General features: G+C 38.5%; 1 protein-coding gene across 1 annotated transcript in view; it reads left to right on the plus strand.

Moving 5' to 3' along the window:
* The first annotated feature begins 592 nt into the window (after window positions 1-592).
* LOC146549243 (teashirt homolog 1-like) overlaps window positions 593-16,785 on the plus strand; it is a 142,447-nt gene continuing 126,254 nt past the window's right edge. The window contains exon 1 of the mRNA XM_085262322.1: window positions 593-681. The gene's annotated coding sequence lies outside the window, so the exon portion shown is untranslated. The remainder of the gene's footprint in view (window positions 682-16,785) is intronic.

A 16,785-nucleotide genomic window follows, 5' to 3' on the forward strand; every position in this document is an offset into this window, starting at 1 on the left:
CTTTATTGTCCTCTTCTGACAGGGGTATTCTAAATGGGTACAAGAATTTCATGTTTTGAATAAGACGAAATGCACTATAATACTGTTATTTTGTATCGTATCAGCACCAATAAGTGGATGTGCTGCTATCAGTAACGTGGAGCTGAAGACATCTACAGCACTGGAGGGCTGTTGCACTTTACATTTGGTAAAACCTCATATTTACCTCTTATAAATTAATATTTAAGGAGAGCTTGTAGATTTTTACGAGTCTATTTGAACATTTTTTGCCATGGTCATCTCGATGAATGTCAGTAAGGCATAGAGGACACAGGTGTTTAATTTAAAAAATGGGATTTTATTGACCCAAAAATATTAAAGATAATTAACAAAGCCAAAAACTTAAATAGGCAGACCATTAAAAGACGTCAACTCAAGTATCAACTAACAAAACCTCAAACAAACAGAAGACAAACTGACCTGCTGAAATGACACATGAGGAAACGTAAATACTGGTTTAGCTAAACCATATGACACACAAGGGGAAAACATAACGGCTGCCATATAAGCAACTAACACAAAACAGTTAACTCCAAACACCCACCCAGGCAATGAAGCATGTGGTTCAGTCCAATGAGGCTGTCAGCAGTACTTCAGATCCACAAGCCCTTTGCCAACCAGGAAGTAGAAGTCAAACCCCAGGTAACTCAAACAAAGAAAGATGTATTTATATAACATAAAAGAGGATTTTGGCCTTGCAATGTTGATATGTGTGCACTCCCTATAAACACTCTAAAGTGTGATTAGACAATAGGTAAAATATATTTAAAGTAGTGAAGCAAACTAGTGGTGAGGTGTGGAGCTTAGCATGTGTGGCTTGCCATCTCAGTGAAATAGAAACATTATCAAGAACTAGCTGGTTTGAAAGTAAATGGATTGCAGCTGGTTGAGGATGGATGCACACCCTCACATTTGGCTTTTACCTGTGTTTCAGTTCTTTGTAACGCAGGTTTTTGACTGTGAATAAAAGGGAAGTTTACTTTTTATCCCCGTTGTCTTTAGCCCAGTTGTAACAACTCTTAAAGCTAGATTGTGCATTTTGAGATGACTCTGTGTTAGTCTCAAAGGCAACAAAGGGATGGTTTTGTGGGAAACTTGCAGTAACACAACAGTTAAAGAAATACTCAGACCAGCCTGTCTGGAACCAAAAGCCATGACACATTTAAAATTTAAATCACCTTTCTGCCCTGTTCTGATGCTTGGCTTAACTTTAGCAGGTCATCTTGACCATGTCTACATACCTAAGTGCACCGAGTTGCTGCCATGTGACTGGTTAAACATTTTAACAAGCATCTGAACAAGTATACCTAATTAAGTGGCCATATTTAGTGTTCTGCTTGTCTTTAATCACTACCGCTGATAGTCTGTTTTTTAGTGGAAATTGGGGGAATTATTTCCCAAATATTACCGAGTAGGGTTTTTTGGGCTTCTTTTCATTTTAAATAAATGTTATTTAAATGTCAACCACAACACAGCTAATCAGCAAATGTTAAATCCTAGATCTTAAAGTTTTGTGCGCTCAACTTCTGCATAAAAAATTGATTAGTTACCATCTTAACATGAACAGTTACAAATTCTATTTAGATAAGTCAGTGGGATTTTTTTTTTGGGGGGGGGGGGGGGTTGATGATGCTAACCAAAAAAGCCACTCATTTGTTACACTGAAGTGCACATTTTAAAACAAACTGAAAATCAGACCACAAACTGTTACGCGTTTGTTTTCCAATGAAACAAGTATTTGTTCAAATATCCAGAGTCCATGAACTCTGAACAGTTTCTTTTTGTTCAGTTTTGTTACTTATACTCAGTAGATGGGGGGGAAAGTGTGTTTTAGAACACAGCATGACAGAGAACAGGAAATGAAAATATTCTCTGATGGAAAATATTTGATATACATTTTGACAAGCGCACTCAAAGATTAAAGAAATAAAAGGTCCAGTTATTCTGAGGAAAAAATAATAATGACAAAAAAATGGCAACTGATGTCTTAATGGAAAAATACTGATTAGTGGGGGGAGGGGGGGGGATAAGCAGATAACCTGATTTCTGCCATGTGATGCATACATGGGGAAATCTGACTTGTAGGTGCGTAAGAAGGGATACTCCCAAAACAGGTTTTGATTGTAAGTGGATTTGCTGTTCTTGTAAATACGAACTTTGACCCCTTACAAGTGTAGCGGAAGGAGGATTAGCCTCATGTTTATTCAGCAGGTGTAACAGCCTCTGGGACAAATCACGCTCAAGAACGGCTGTCGCCCCTGGAGACTGAGCGAAACACCTAAGGGTGTGGAGCTAAATATGGAAATTGCAAGACATGCTACAATATGCATATTCACTATTGTACAGTTCTTCATAATAAAAGGAGCTCCTTGTCCACATTGTAAACTGTACTGTCCACTATTTACAAATACAGCTGTGCAGATTTGAAGCTATTGATATCTGAGGAATGAGTATAAAAGAATCTCCAACTCGTGTCTTTGTTAAATTTCATGCTTTTCTGTTTTGCCCATATACCCGCAGAGTGACTGAGAGCCGTGTCTGTGTTTTGTGCCTGCCTACCACAATGCTCTGTTTGCTCAGGTTTGCTTAACTGCGGCTGAAGTTGTCACTGTTAATGTGGGTTTGTATTCAATCATCCTGTCAGCTTCTGAGAGGTACGTGAGTGACAGATTTAAGAGGAAGACGAACTGGGGGCTAAATTCAAGGAGAGCGATTTCTTTCCAGTCAACGTAAGATCTCAGACAGATGGGTGTTAGCTGCCGAAAGTTAGACAACACCGTCTGGTCCAGTAAACGCATTGACAGTGATCAACAAAGAAGTGTTGTCTTACCTTTTTCTTTTTCTGTTTTTAAAAATCGTCTTCGGTCTCAAAGATCAACTGCTCGCCTCTCTTTTTTTTACTTGCGTTCGTCAAATGTTCACTGTCTTTTTTGTGTGTGTCTGTGTAAAGCTGCTGAAGTAAATGAGATTTCCCAAAGAGCTATGTTCGCAGAGAAGCACTCAAAGTGATATTGACATGTTGTCAAGCCAGAGCCTCTCTCTAAGGACATCTTGGGTTGTTGACGGCCCTGAGCTGCGATCATGATTTTTTTCCCCTTCTGCTGTTGAGTAATTTCAGCTTGTCTCCTAGAAATGATTTGATTCTCCTATTTTTAGTCCAAATTCCTATCTTCCTCAGTCAACTCAGTCAGAAGTTGTCTAGAAACACCTGCTATGAGCATCCTTGGAGATCACCTGTCTGCAATCTGGTCAATTGAGGGTTTATTTGAGCTAAAAATGAGAATTATGATTATTGGGGTAAAGAGGAAAGTAAGGTGAGACTTGTTGTTGTTTTAAAATCTGATTGGAAGATTGTTGAAAGATTTTGTGCTGTTTAGTGATCTATTAGTGAAGTCCTTGTCTTTCTCCTGTAGGTGGATATCGAGTATCCTCCGTGGATCTGTCTTGGAGAATAGCAAAGCAGACTGAACATGTCCGACAAGGCTTTGAAACGTTAGGCCCAGAAATTAGGTTATCAGTCAAAATACAGGCAGCCGTTCCTCGAGGAACTCAAGCTGCTATTTAGAATACCTTTGTCATTCAGTCATTCAATGATGTTCTGGAACATCAGTGGTTGGGATTGCACATTTAATACTACATCTGTCTACTTCTAGTTCTGCTTTTTTCCTTGATGCCTCATGTCAAACACTGGCTGTACCAATGTCTAGATGGCATATACTTCTGTTAATTATTATATTCTATTGATCTTTCAACTCGATTGGAGCTGTTGGGCACATTTTGGCTTGTTGTTCTAGCAAGGTTAAGTTTTTACACACAGTAGCTCAATAATTTCACATTTAAACCTGTGCTACGTGGCAGTATTACAGATTAAATCCTTTCCTATGTATTTATCAAGATTGTTCAACCTGAAGGGAAACATGTCTCGCTGTTAGCTTCTCAGCTCGTGTAAGTGATTCAACCTAACTTTGTCACCGAAAATTAGGCTGGCAAGGTTGGTAGGACTGATCTGAACCAAAACAATGGACTGACAGATGCTAACGTGCGCCACAGAGCCAAAGGAACAAGTCAGAGTTAAGTGATTAAGTTTCACCACCACGATAGTCATTTAACAAATTTCCTTTCTTTGTTCATGTAAAGATATGACTAGTGGTGATTTTAATCTAAAAGTGATTGTATGTGAAAAAGAGAACATGTTGTTAATTAGTTTTAAATGTACTTTTACGTTATCTCATCTACAAAAATCTACAACCCTTTCGATAGAAGAACGTGGCTTCATGGTGTGTCAATCGTCTGATAATGAAATGGGACATTTGTGCAGTATGAAAAAGACATATTGCCATCATGTCGCAGTTACCCTCAGGATGAAGATGCACAGTCAGAGCCCTGCAAGGTTGAATGGTCGAGGTCATCAGGCAGCTGGGTGACATATTGGTCTGATATTTGGCTCTTTGGGCACCTCGTGGGCCTTCACCCCCACATCTACTCATCCCTTCCGGAAGCACATGAGGCCAGACTAGCTCAGATGAGGAGCTCATGGCTGTTGACCATAAAAAGAACATCAGGGCAATGAGGCACAAAGAAAAGAAGGGAAAGTGTAGAATACAGAGGTGGATGAAGGTGGGGGAAAAGAGAGGGAATCAAGGGTAAATTGGGTACACCTAAAGATGAAAATGCGAGAGCCTGATGAGAGCAAAGGATAGAATAAGAAGAAGGAAGATAAGTATATGGCACAGGGAGACAGGAGGAGAGAAAGAGAGATTGTGCACTTGGGCCAAATGGGAGCTGCACTGCTCCAGCTGTGACCATAAAACAGCAGGTGGATGCCATCATTAGGTGTCGCAGATAAAGCTGTGTGGCTCTGTTGTTGCCAGGCACTCATCCACTCTAGAATCAAGCGTTTGTGCCATGACATAAAACATGACATTGGAAAGAAGAAGAAAAGCCAATTACACAACTTAAAAACAAAAAGTGCAGTGGAGTACAGGCTATGTATATGCCTTTAGAGCTGAAGACTTTGAGAAATAATTGACTTATTTTTGGCCACTGTGTCAAAACGGAGCTTGATCTTGCTTCTTCATTGGAAATTACGTTTTATATTAAAGTAGACTGAACATTTTGGGAGTTTTGTTATAAAACTACATGAATTAAACAGTGTATGTTGACACCCTGTATCAGTTGCATTGTTTGTGCTTTAATCAAATGGATGAAATTATATTATTTCTTGAAACACCCTTCAGTCGTGTTCCAACTTATCAGCATTTTACAAAACCACTTGATCCTATTTTAATTAGGACTGCTGTAATCTAATTATGTGAAATGTTTGCAAGATGGTACACCCCACCCACCTTCGTCTGCTCTTGTTTTTTCTTCCATGTAAGATGGTGCAAGAGATTGGAATTTCGCTGGAAGTGTACCTAAGAGCTGTCATCTGGGATGATAGTTTGATGGCAGATGAGAGGTGCCATTGCAGCACCCTCCAGGTGCCCTCAGGGCTAAATGGATGGCTGCAACATGGCACTTTCAGAGGGTGCTTCTTCACTCTGATTTGTCTTCACTAGCTGTGTTTTCCCCGGCATTAGCAGACATGTCTATTTGGAATGCATCACTCTTTTAAACTTTCTGTGTCCCAGCTTTGCACTAACCTCAAAGATACGGCATAGTATTCATAGTCTAACTACAGCAAACTGACATTAAGGGTAATCATTGACCGTAGTTACTGTGTTCAGTATTAGCGGTTTGAAAGTTAGTACAATAGCTCCTCATTCTTATTTAGATCGATGACTGACATGCTTGAAATCACTGAACTCTTAAATCCTTAACGAGAGATGGTTCCCAACTCAGCTTCTTTGCTCTTGTTTTTGTTTTTGCTCGCTTTTATGAATACAATATATTCATTCAATTAACTGTTGTAGACAGAAGAAACTTGTTAAATTGAAATATAGTCAATCAGTGCTAACAACCACTCACTGAGAATCGCTGTGATGTGGATGATCTTCCTGATTCTGTTGTTTTGACTGCAGCAGCTCACGATGCATCTTTTGAGTTTTTGATTGGTCTTTCACTGGAGTTCAGTCTTTTTCCCTCAGTGTCCTCAGCGGGGAGCGAAGTGGTGTGTGGAAGCATGTCATCCCCTGATTTCCTTTTAAAAAGCCGACCCTGATGCTTTTAAATACATCATCAAGGCAATGGGCTGTCCAAGTCGGTTACAAGTTAACCAAATAAACACTGACAATGAAATTAATAATGCATATTGTTTGCGAATGCCTCAGCTGGATGATTTGACTGATGTATGCAGAGATGGTAATTTATTGAAAGTAAATTCATGTAATTGTGCAGCGGAACTTGATGAAGCAAAAGAAGGTGTCAGCACGGCTTCCATCATCATCAGAAGAAAGAAATCATTAAAGAGCAAAAACAAATCCAACTTCAAAGGACGGTGCAGAACAAACACTTATTTTATGGATGTGTTTCATTTAGACCAAAGTTCAGAACGGCTGTTATGGTAAATATGTCAGATTTGTTGTTAGTTGTTTGTGGATGTGATAGTTTTGGTTTATTTATTTTTCTCACAGTCCACAGGGATATAAATGCTCACTCTGCACATATCAAAGAAGTCAGTGTAAATTTGATTTGAAGATCAGGGGAAACAAGAGCTAAAATGTAGTTGTCATTGTCGAGACACATTTCCACAACGAGAAGCTCCAGTGGCAAGACAATCACAGCGCCCGACTTGGTTAAGATAGTTTACATCTTCGCTAGTCTCTTTAATAATCATCATGTCAGCAAAATGTGTAAGAATTATGCATTTTGCTTGCTACATTTAAGTAGAACAACTGCCAAACAAATTTTCCTACTGTTATGAGTTATTTAAAAGAATAGTTGTGCATTTTAGTGGAGCTTTGGTAATATAATCTGGACCAGATTTGTTGACCCGAGTGACCCGTGCTTGCTAGATTTCATAAGACCGTCTTGATTCCATGAAGATATCCTCAGTATGTGAGCCCACAGCAGGAGAACAGGCAGACAGTCATGAGTTTACCGGATCCGTATTCTCTTCTAAAGCTTTGGAGCTGTGTTGCAATATGAGAAGGAAAATACATTTAAGTTGTGTCTAGGTCCTGTAATTTAATACACTACCTTTCAAGACAGAATCAGTATGATGGATGAGTTATAACAAGTAGAAGACCAACATTTTTCTCTTCAAAACTGAAACACTGAACTGGGTCCCAAATGGCCAAGCCCAGAGCTTTTGTACATCTAATCCATCCCACTGCCATGTTCTTAGGATTTCCTGCTTTATGTACACTATTTTTCAGAATGCTACAAGCACTATAACAAAATATAGTAAACCGAACATTTTAAAGCCTCAGTCACAGAAAGTCCAGTCACTAGGGAAAAATGCAGATTCACTGACTGGTTGCCAAGCGGTTGCTGGACCCCAACCGGTCGCCACTCCTTGAGCCTGGTTCTGCCGGCGGTTTCTTCCTGTTTAAAGTGAGTTTTTCCTTCCAATATAAATAAATAATAATAATAAATAATAAATATAAAGCACCTATGGCGGCTGTTGTTGTGATTTGGCGCTGTATAAATAAAACTGAATTGAATTGGATGTTTTTTCACTGTTGCTAGGTGAAATTAGTCATTAAGAGGCTGTTGCACTAAAAGATTTGCATGGAAGATGGCAATTTGTCTGCAAATATTTGCCAACTACTTGCTGAGTGGTAAACTTGCCAGCATGAGTAATGTTTGGCTTCATTGTAAAGGTTTTGCTACTGCAACTATTTCTGTGATGGTGATTGCTTAATTTCCGGTTTGTCACAACTCCTCAGTGACAAGTGTGTAGACAAGTCAGCATTTTGCATGCCAATTAATGAAATTGTAGCAATCTGACACCAGTTTTACAACTGCCAGCAACCTCTTGGCAGCAAGTGTAACCGTCTTTCCCTTGGTAGTAGCCACAGACGTTTCAATGTTAGTCAGTTAGCAAAATAACCTCAAATTATGAAAATACAGAGTCTTTAGGTTCAGGACAAGATTTTTGGTTATAGAAAGCAACCCGTGTAAATAGCAAAGAGGACACATTCGATGTGTTTCGATGAAACAGGAATTTTTATCTGGCAACAGGTAACAGGACAAGTATATTCGTCATGCTATGCTATTTAATTATTTTATAGTTTTTATTAATATAAGTACAGAAAAGCCATCTATAACCTGACTTGCATCCGCCTGTGGTAATAAGCCTTTCTGAGAGCACGTGTTATTCCCTTGAAAGTTATAAATGAGACTTTAAATATTTGACAGAAATTGAAAAAGAACTTTGTTCGTCTTTGCTTCTACATCAGAATGGCCTACTTCTGCAAGGGTCTATCAGACAGAATTTGACAATTTATGTTGAATATGAATAAAGTATCCCATATGTTCTGGACACATATTATCCGTGCATTATTAAAAGCGATTTTCTGTCAGCCATTAATTAAAGCTTGTGAAAACACAATAAAACAATGAGATGTTGGACATGATTAAAGAAACTGTAGTTTGCTGAAATCATATAAAGAGCAATGAGATAAGAGAATAAATTATTGTCAGTCAGTGTCTTTTACATTCTTTGTTGGCACTGGCGAGCGAGCTACTTCTGATTGAAGGAGTCTTTGTTGTAACTAATTTGAATATTTGAATAGTTTGTATATTAAACGTTCTGGCATGTAAAAGCTCACGATGGTGCTGTATGACTATGATGTCTGTGTCTGAATGTTGAGGGCACCCTTAACAGACGTATGCTGACGTCTCTCTTTGTTATGCACTATCTCATCATATTCTCCAAGTTACCGTGTTGCAGAATGAAGGGGAACAGGATCAAGGGCCCAAATGCAGAAACACACCTAGCAGGCAGTAGCCGTTGACTGATTTTAATTATGACCAAATGAAGCTTATAAGTAGACATGCACAGGACAGGTGGAATACAAAGACAGGAAGAGAGAAAGGTGGGAAACGGAGTTCATTAATAAGTGACCTGAGAAGGCATTAAAATCTGAGGGCGTCTGGTGGGCAGAAAGGGAAAATTACTCACTATGTTTATAGTGCAGCGTAATTTACTAATTAGAACAAAAATAAAGGTTCGGGAGACCACAACATCATAGATTTTGCACCAATACCGGTAAAGTTACACAATTTACAATAACAACTTAATGCCATCATAAAAATAATAAAAAAAATAGCAACAAAACCAACCCACTCATATACAAAATTATTAACCTATATACATTTAAACTCCATTATTACAAACATTTAATTACATTTAATTTTGAGTCACTAACATGGTGGTAAAAGTCTGTTTCATGTAAAATATTAACACTGTATTTTGCTAGAAGGACAGACTTAAGTGGCCTACAAAACTTACTATTAGGTATGACATCTGTTAAATTATGCTAGCTTAAGCATTGTCGCAATCTTAGCCAATTTTAAAGTATGGACCTGGCTCTCTCACAAAAAAATCTAAAGGTCATGTGTATTAATGGATAACAGTGCAAAGCACTTCCATACTACCTTTCTTATCTAGAAGTTACTGCAGAGCTAACACACCTGCTGCACTAGTCACCATCTTCCAAGTGTAGTTTCTCCTTTGCTTGTGGGTTTTCTTCTTTTTCTTTAGCGTCTAAGGACAGAGTAGAACACTTGTAGCCATATGGATACATATATGCATGTTGCCTACTGTATGGTACTTTAAAAAAAACAAGGTTTTCCCCTTACATGTATCTTCTCCACAGATGTCAACACGTAGTGCATGAACACAACTTTTGAATTTAACTGTGCATTTTTTTACTCAAAGATTTAAACTGCTCCACTTGCTCCTCTAAACCTGAGCTGATATAGCTTTAAAAAAAACTGCTTTGAGCAGTTTGCTTTACAGCTACAAAAAAACAAAACAAAAAAAGCACTGATAAAAATGTTGAGTGTACCTAATAACACACTGTGGAATTACTTGGTTGGATGCGTGGAATTTTCTTGCTTGGAATTTGGATGAATGAATGGTGATGAAGAATTGGAAAAGGTAGAGTGAAATCTCTCATCAGTTATTCTTCTCTGTCTTTCGGCATATTAATTTGATTTCAAACCGCCAAACATGGTGTCATGGTTTTCTGACAGGGCCTTGGGAGAGAGTTTATCTCATCATTAATTAAGTATCATATTTCCCTACATGCTGCCTGTGCTTAATTAGGAAGAGGGGGTCATTTGGGAGGGCTTATTAACTGGAACAAATTTGTTAAAGGAAGGAGACCGAGACAGATAAAGAGAGGGAGAGAGAGTGAGGGGAGAGGGGCGCCTCTGGGTTCAGTCGTCACTGACAAGGCTTGGCTTCCGTGATTGATAACTGCACCAGTCACCGCTCGAGTCAAACTGGGAGAGATGAAGGAGTAACTGGGGAAGAAACGGAGGGGAAGAGAGGAAATCTAGGGGGAAGGCAGAGGCAAAGGGGTGGGGGGCTGGGAGGAAATGATTGGAGACATATGCTAGCTCTCAAGCAAGATAGAGTTAGACAGAGAGGAGGGAGATGTAGGACGAAGAGGGAGGGACACTGAGATATGAAAACAAAGAGAGAAACGGAGAGAAGGGGATGCTGGGAGATGAGATTGATTGCAGCGCTGGGCCACGTCACAGAAGCTTTATTTATCGTATCCCAACCTCCCCGCTATTCACCTGGTATTTTTAGAATGCTAGTTGTGATGGAAATTGGAAAAAATGTTAAGTGCACTGTTTGAGCGTGTCGTATTCTCAACTCCAATCGAGTCTATTCTGCATGCGTGCTAAAAGCCAATACGGCAATGGTGTCAGATTCATGGGTGACACTGTTTCCCATTTCCCTAATTCGCTCCGACAGAATGGGTTTGGCCAGGCCAGTAAAACAACAGATGTTTTGCTCAAATGTGACAAGCGGATTGCCAGAAATTCCCAGTGGCGGTGCATGTGTTTGGAGCTGACCTAGCACAAGTTTTAGCAAACTGGGAACAGCAGGGGATGATGAGACTTTTGGGCACAACAGTGGCAGGACATCAAAAATTTAAGCCAAACCAAAAATAGCTGAAGCTTTATTTTATATGGTGTCTTATTGCTGAGTTTCAACAACATACACCTAATTCATGACTCATCCCAGAGTAGTCTGTCTCTTAGCTGCTTAATTAGAAACTGTAGGTGGTGCAGTCTACCAGTCTTGGTTTGACGGGAGATGTACGTCGTGCTGAGGGATTGATGCATGGAATATATAAAAGACACAGTAGTTAATGACTGAGCCATGATGATGATGGAGTACAAAAATATTAGTAAGAACGAATCATTGCAATCATTAAAGTGAAACATCTTTGCATTGCACTTTCAGAGACTGGTAGGGCCTCTTTTTTTTTTTTTTTTTTTCTCGCCGACCTATCGTCCCACAGTTGAGTGGTTGAGCCCGTTTTTACTGTGATCCCACCTTCTTGCGTATCTGTGGAGAGTGGTGTGTATGTTTAGCATCACAGTGTCTCATTTGATTCATATTCTATACATGCATAGGAAAATACAACACAGACACCAGAAAATTGTTAGTTGCTCAAATCATGACAAAATGTTTCATATGTAATTCATTATTAGAAGAGAGCAAGCATCCAGTTTCATGTAATTATTCCACGTAGCCCACTTGAATGTCTCTGTTAAATGTTTACAGCATAATTCTTTTTTTTTTGTGACAAAAACTTCACTTTAATCCAGTTTGTAGTTAAAAATGCTACCTTGTGAAAAAGGTCTATTTAGTCCTGTGAAAAACAAAGTACAAGTAAGAAGGTAAGTAACAGCCAAGTGCTGGGTATCAAATGCACTTGATTAACTGAACCACCTCTATAAACGCCAAAGTTTGTCCACCTTTTCTTGTGTACAATATTACGTTTGTTAACATAATGTCCACACAATTGAAAGGCTAGAACGTCCTCATACGAAGGTGAGACTAATGCTCAGAGTCTTTTTGTAACAGTTACCATAAGAAACTCTTATCTCTAAAAAACATGGCCGCAAATATGCATCTGAAAAAGACACAAGACAAGTGGAGTCGTTTTGCCAGAATGTGCAGTGCCATGTTTGGTGAAAACCAAACGTAGCATATCAGCACGGTCACAGTAATGATGGGATGATGCTTTAGGCTTGCCACAGGGCACTTTTCAGTCTGTAAGTTCAGTTGAAACTATTCAAAAGTCACATGTGAGGCGATCTGCCCGACAGCTAAAGCTTGGCTTAAATTTAACAGGACTTTGATCCCCAGCAAATAAAAACCAGGATGGCTGAAAAAGAAAAGAATAACGTTGTTACAAGGTCTAGACCTCAACGTCACTGAAAGCTCTTATAAGAGCGGTGCATAAAGAAGTGCCCAGAATTCCCCCACAGTGCTGTGGAAACTTGGTAAAGTCATACATAGCAATTACTAATGATCATTAATTGCTATTGTTATTGATTATTAATGTTATGGTTGCTAAAGATGGTTCTATAAGCGAATGAATCATGGGACGCACTTTGTTTTTCACAGGACAAAGAAACCTATGTAAACTGTCATTTTCACATGACTATTAATGTTGGCGTTCTTAGTGTACATTATGTAGCAAAGGGTTTTTTTTCCACAAAGGGCTTTTTTTCATTTCATTCATAGGCATGTGTATGAATAGAAACCAGTTGTTCAATGTCCTTTTGTCTCCTTTTCAAAAGAAAATAAAGCAAGAAAATCTATGCCAATAACCAGAGCAACACATTCTGGCCTGTTGGAGAAAAACAAACTTTATTGGTCTGAGCAACATTTTCATGTAGCTGCACTGCAAACTTCTGAGAGCCATTAAATGTTGAGTGGACTGTCTTTGAAGGCAGGGGCAAATGCTGCTTCATTGATTGACAGGGTTGGCCTTGCCTTAATAGAACATAATTGGGCAATTTTGAAGGGTCTCTGAGAAATGACCAAATAATAACACATGACTTGTCTTGAGACTTGTTTTCTCAGATAATTGTGCAAAAAGCATCTGGCACACCATTAGTTCCATTTTCACATTAGAATAATAATCCTTTTGAACTAATAAACTCACTCAAATGTCTGTACTTGGGTGGCGAGGGCTGCAAAAAAAAGTAAATACTGTATGCTCCACAAAGAAAGTGGGGAGAAAAGGGATTTTAGGGAGGTAGAAGCAAGATAACAAGATGTAGACTTCTTCATTGTGACAAAAATTACATTTTCACCCTTCACACTTCACAAGCGTTTTACCCATCAATTCAAAGACGGTTTTTCAAATCACAATAGCAGAATATGCACAAAAAACCTCGTTGAAAACACTTGTCATCGTGACTCCTCTCCTTTGGTGTTTCTAAATGTCACAGCATTAATGAAAGTCAATTCTAAGAGATTACACTAAATTAAAATATAGCGCGAGACCTAAAAAAAATCCATCATCATGATGAATCAGTCTTTTCCAGTGTTTTTTCAATTACCAATGCTAATTGAGCTGCAGATGAATTTTCCTGCAAGTGCTGAAGAATGTTCGCTTAAAAAAAAAAAAAAAGTAAAAGAAAAAAAAGGGTCTTGTGCTTTGCCCTGCCTTCATACCTTTAATGTGTAGAACAATAATGTTTCCCCTGGGGGTTGTTATTGTTTTGGTCTTTGTAGCAATGAGAAATTGCACCAATATCATGTCTCAAATTAAAGGATAATTAAAAAAATGTTCTTTCAAAGTTATTGCCGTCCATAAAACTTTGATTAGGCAAACATTAGCCACATTAGGGCTTAATGGCCATTGCCCCTGTGATTACCATCAACAATTTTATGTACTGCACAAAGCATATGAGCAAATGAATAATTAAGGATGGAGGGGGGGGGGAAAGAGTTTGAAAGAAGCAATAACACAGATAATATTGGGTTGTTTTTTAAGAACAGTGTGTGTGGTAGGTAAAGTGAAGCGGTGTACTTCAGACAGCCTTGTTCCCAGTGACCGCATGACGGTATCTTATATATATGACTCAAGAAATTGAACATTTTTCAGCTGTGATTACACACCTAATATTTAACTTAAACATATAACTGCTGTATAATCATATGGGTTATATTTAAAATCACTCAATTTTTTTTTAAAGTGTAATTTTGCACCTTTTATTGGCGAGGCGAATCCTAGATTTAAAAAGGAAAACTTATTAGAGCTGAAACGTTACTGTTGCACAAGCTAGAATCCAGTCTGGATTTGTTCAAACAGTAGTGCAGAATTCTAGGATCAACGGCACTATCAGCAAGCATTCAGTCGCACTTTTGTCCTATAGTTAACTTAAATTATGTTTTTGAAATATTGTCCAGGTGCACTCTAACGCTGCAGACAGGTTTTCCTTCCACATCCCATTGACTTCAAGTCAATTTAAGTCGAGGTGCTGAGGGACAAATCCACAGTCCTTCTCTCCAAAGTGTTTGTCTTGCAGAGTTATAGTAATCTGTTGGCAAATTTCCCTTTTTTCACTCCGGAAAGGTAATGAACTGCTAACTGGGGAAACAAATTAGCTGAATTTCAATAAAACATTGTTCCTCTGTAGGAGGTACGTATGACTTAAATATTCGGTATTAACATAATTTTTAGGCTTTATATTAGTTAAAGGATTTTCTGCAGTTGAACTGATCTATTAACGCTTTCAGAAATAAATGCTACTTGAATCACTTGAATGTCATTGAATCTCAACATATATCCATCGACCTCTACCTGTTTTGAACGGTGAAACTTTGGTAGAGGCTTAAGTTATCCTGTGTGCCATGCTGTTTATGTTTCCAGAAGTATTTATGAGCATTTTCATGGATACAGTGTTCATGCTGACAGTAGATCTGAGTGAGATGAAGATCAATTATATTTACTAATTGATCAGTTCTTTTTTTTTTAACCTTTTTTTTAACCTGTCCATAAGAAAAGAAAAATCTTTTTCTTTAAATTTGTCTTATTTGAAGCAACGCTTTAGTCCCTACAATGCTCAGTTTCCACACGATATTAAATCCAAACTGGAGGGAGATAAGCGAGATTTTCTTTGTGCCCACTTCGGAATCCATAAATGATTATGCTTTCATGTTTCTTCGTGATCCTAATAAAGCAACAATGGCCTTCCATATCACCTGAAAAATAAGTCCAAGGACAATGGGCATTGCTTAGGAAAGGCGTGGCTGTCCACTTTGAGAAACGACGGGACCGAACAACCAAGATTAATGGAACTCAGATGGCTTTTAATTAGAGCAGCTGTGGTCATTAATTATCTGCCCACAGCACAAATATTTTTATATTTGGGCAAAGTGTTGATTTATTTGATTTTGTTTGCTGCTGGATCTAGATGAATGACTCTTCATTTCAAATTTTGCTAGCGCTAATAGAAAAGGAGAGGGGAAGATGTGTTCCCTAGTTGGTCAGTCTATTTCAAACATAATGTTGATGATGATATGACAGCGGACATGACATAAAGCACAGTAGTCTGAAATTCAGTTAATAAATCGTGTGACGCGTTGTGAATTATGCTTCATGTAAACACTGCATCATGGCTTCCACTGTGTCTACTACTTTAGAAGTACTGGTTTGTTAGAATGTTTATATAATTAACATGGACACTGTTTTATTAACAGAGATCATAGGTAGAAATTCCTGATCCAACTTACTTACATTATCCAACAAATGTAAGCCAACTGTAGTGGCAAAGACATTTAACACAACACTTGAATATCTACATTAGTCATCTGGTTAGACGAGGAGGTGTTGATGACAGATCCCATCTGTAATAAAATGAAACATAACAACTAGTGAAAATATGATTGATGAAAGAAATGTCATTTCCCCCATCATGTGGAAAGGTTTATATTTACTCAGTGAGTCCAAATTTTTTCTTTGTAAAAATCCAAACGTTGCTTTACTATATATAATAACAATGTGAAAATTCATACGGTGCATCATGGTACTGTTTAAAGTATTGTAACGCTGAAAGAATTTCACCAGGGTTTATGTTAAATCATAAAACACCTTAAATTTAGCCTTAGCGCTTGGCAACCCAACGCTTTAACTTTGCAGGGTGGCTGTAGCTCAGGAGGTAGAGCAGGTCACCGACTGATTGGAAGGTTGGTGGTTTGATTCTTAGCTCCTCCAGTCTGCATGCCAAGTGTCCTTGGGCAAGATACTAATGCCAAGTTGCTTTCCTCTCCATCGGAGTATGAATGTGTGTGTGAATGTGGTTAGATAGTGCTAAGTTTAGAGAAAGTGCTTGTGAGAATGGGTGTGACTGGGTGAATGTGGCATGTTGTATAGTGCGCTTTGAGTACTCTGGGAGAGTAGCACTATATAAGAATCAGTCCATTTAACTTTATGTGGTCGACCACTTTGTAGCTGAGATACTGTTATTGTCATTCACAGTTTACCATGGAGTGTCCAGTAGGGAAGATTTCACAACGTTTCACAAACTGTCTTGTTGCAAAAGTGAAATCCTGTTACAATAACAAGCTTGAATTCAGTCAGCTCTTAAAGACGACCCATTCTTTCACAAATATTTGTAAAGGCAGACTGCATGGCTAGGTGCTTGATGTTATACACCTGTGGCACTGGGACTGAAAACACCTCAATTCAAAGAGTTGTGGCCACAATACATAGAGTGAGGTTGATTCAGATCCACAGAGCGTGTGTCTGTTACTTCATTTTATATTATTGCCAAGCTGTTAACAAGACAAATGAACACATCTGATGACCCAGT

This window comes from Mchenga conophoros, linkage group LG22, assembly GCF_057382185.1.
Source record: "Mchenga conophoros isolate Kocher_MC1m ecotype Shallow Benthic linkage group LG22, M_conophoros_male_GT1.1, whole genome shotgun sequence".
Taxonomy (NCBI): Eukaryota; Metazoa; Chordata; class Actinopteri; order Cichliformes; family Cichlidae; genus Mchenga; species Mchenga conophoros.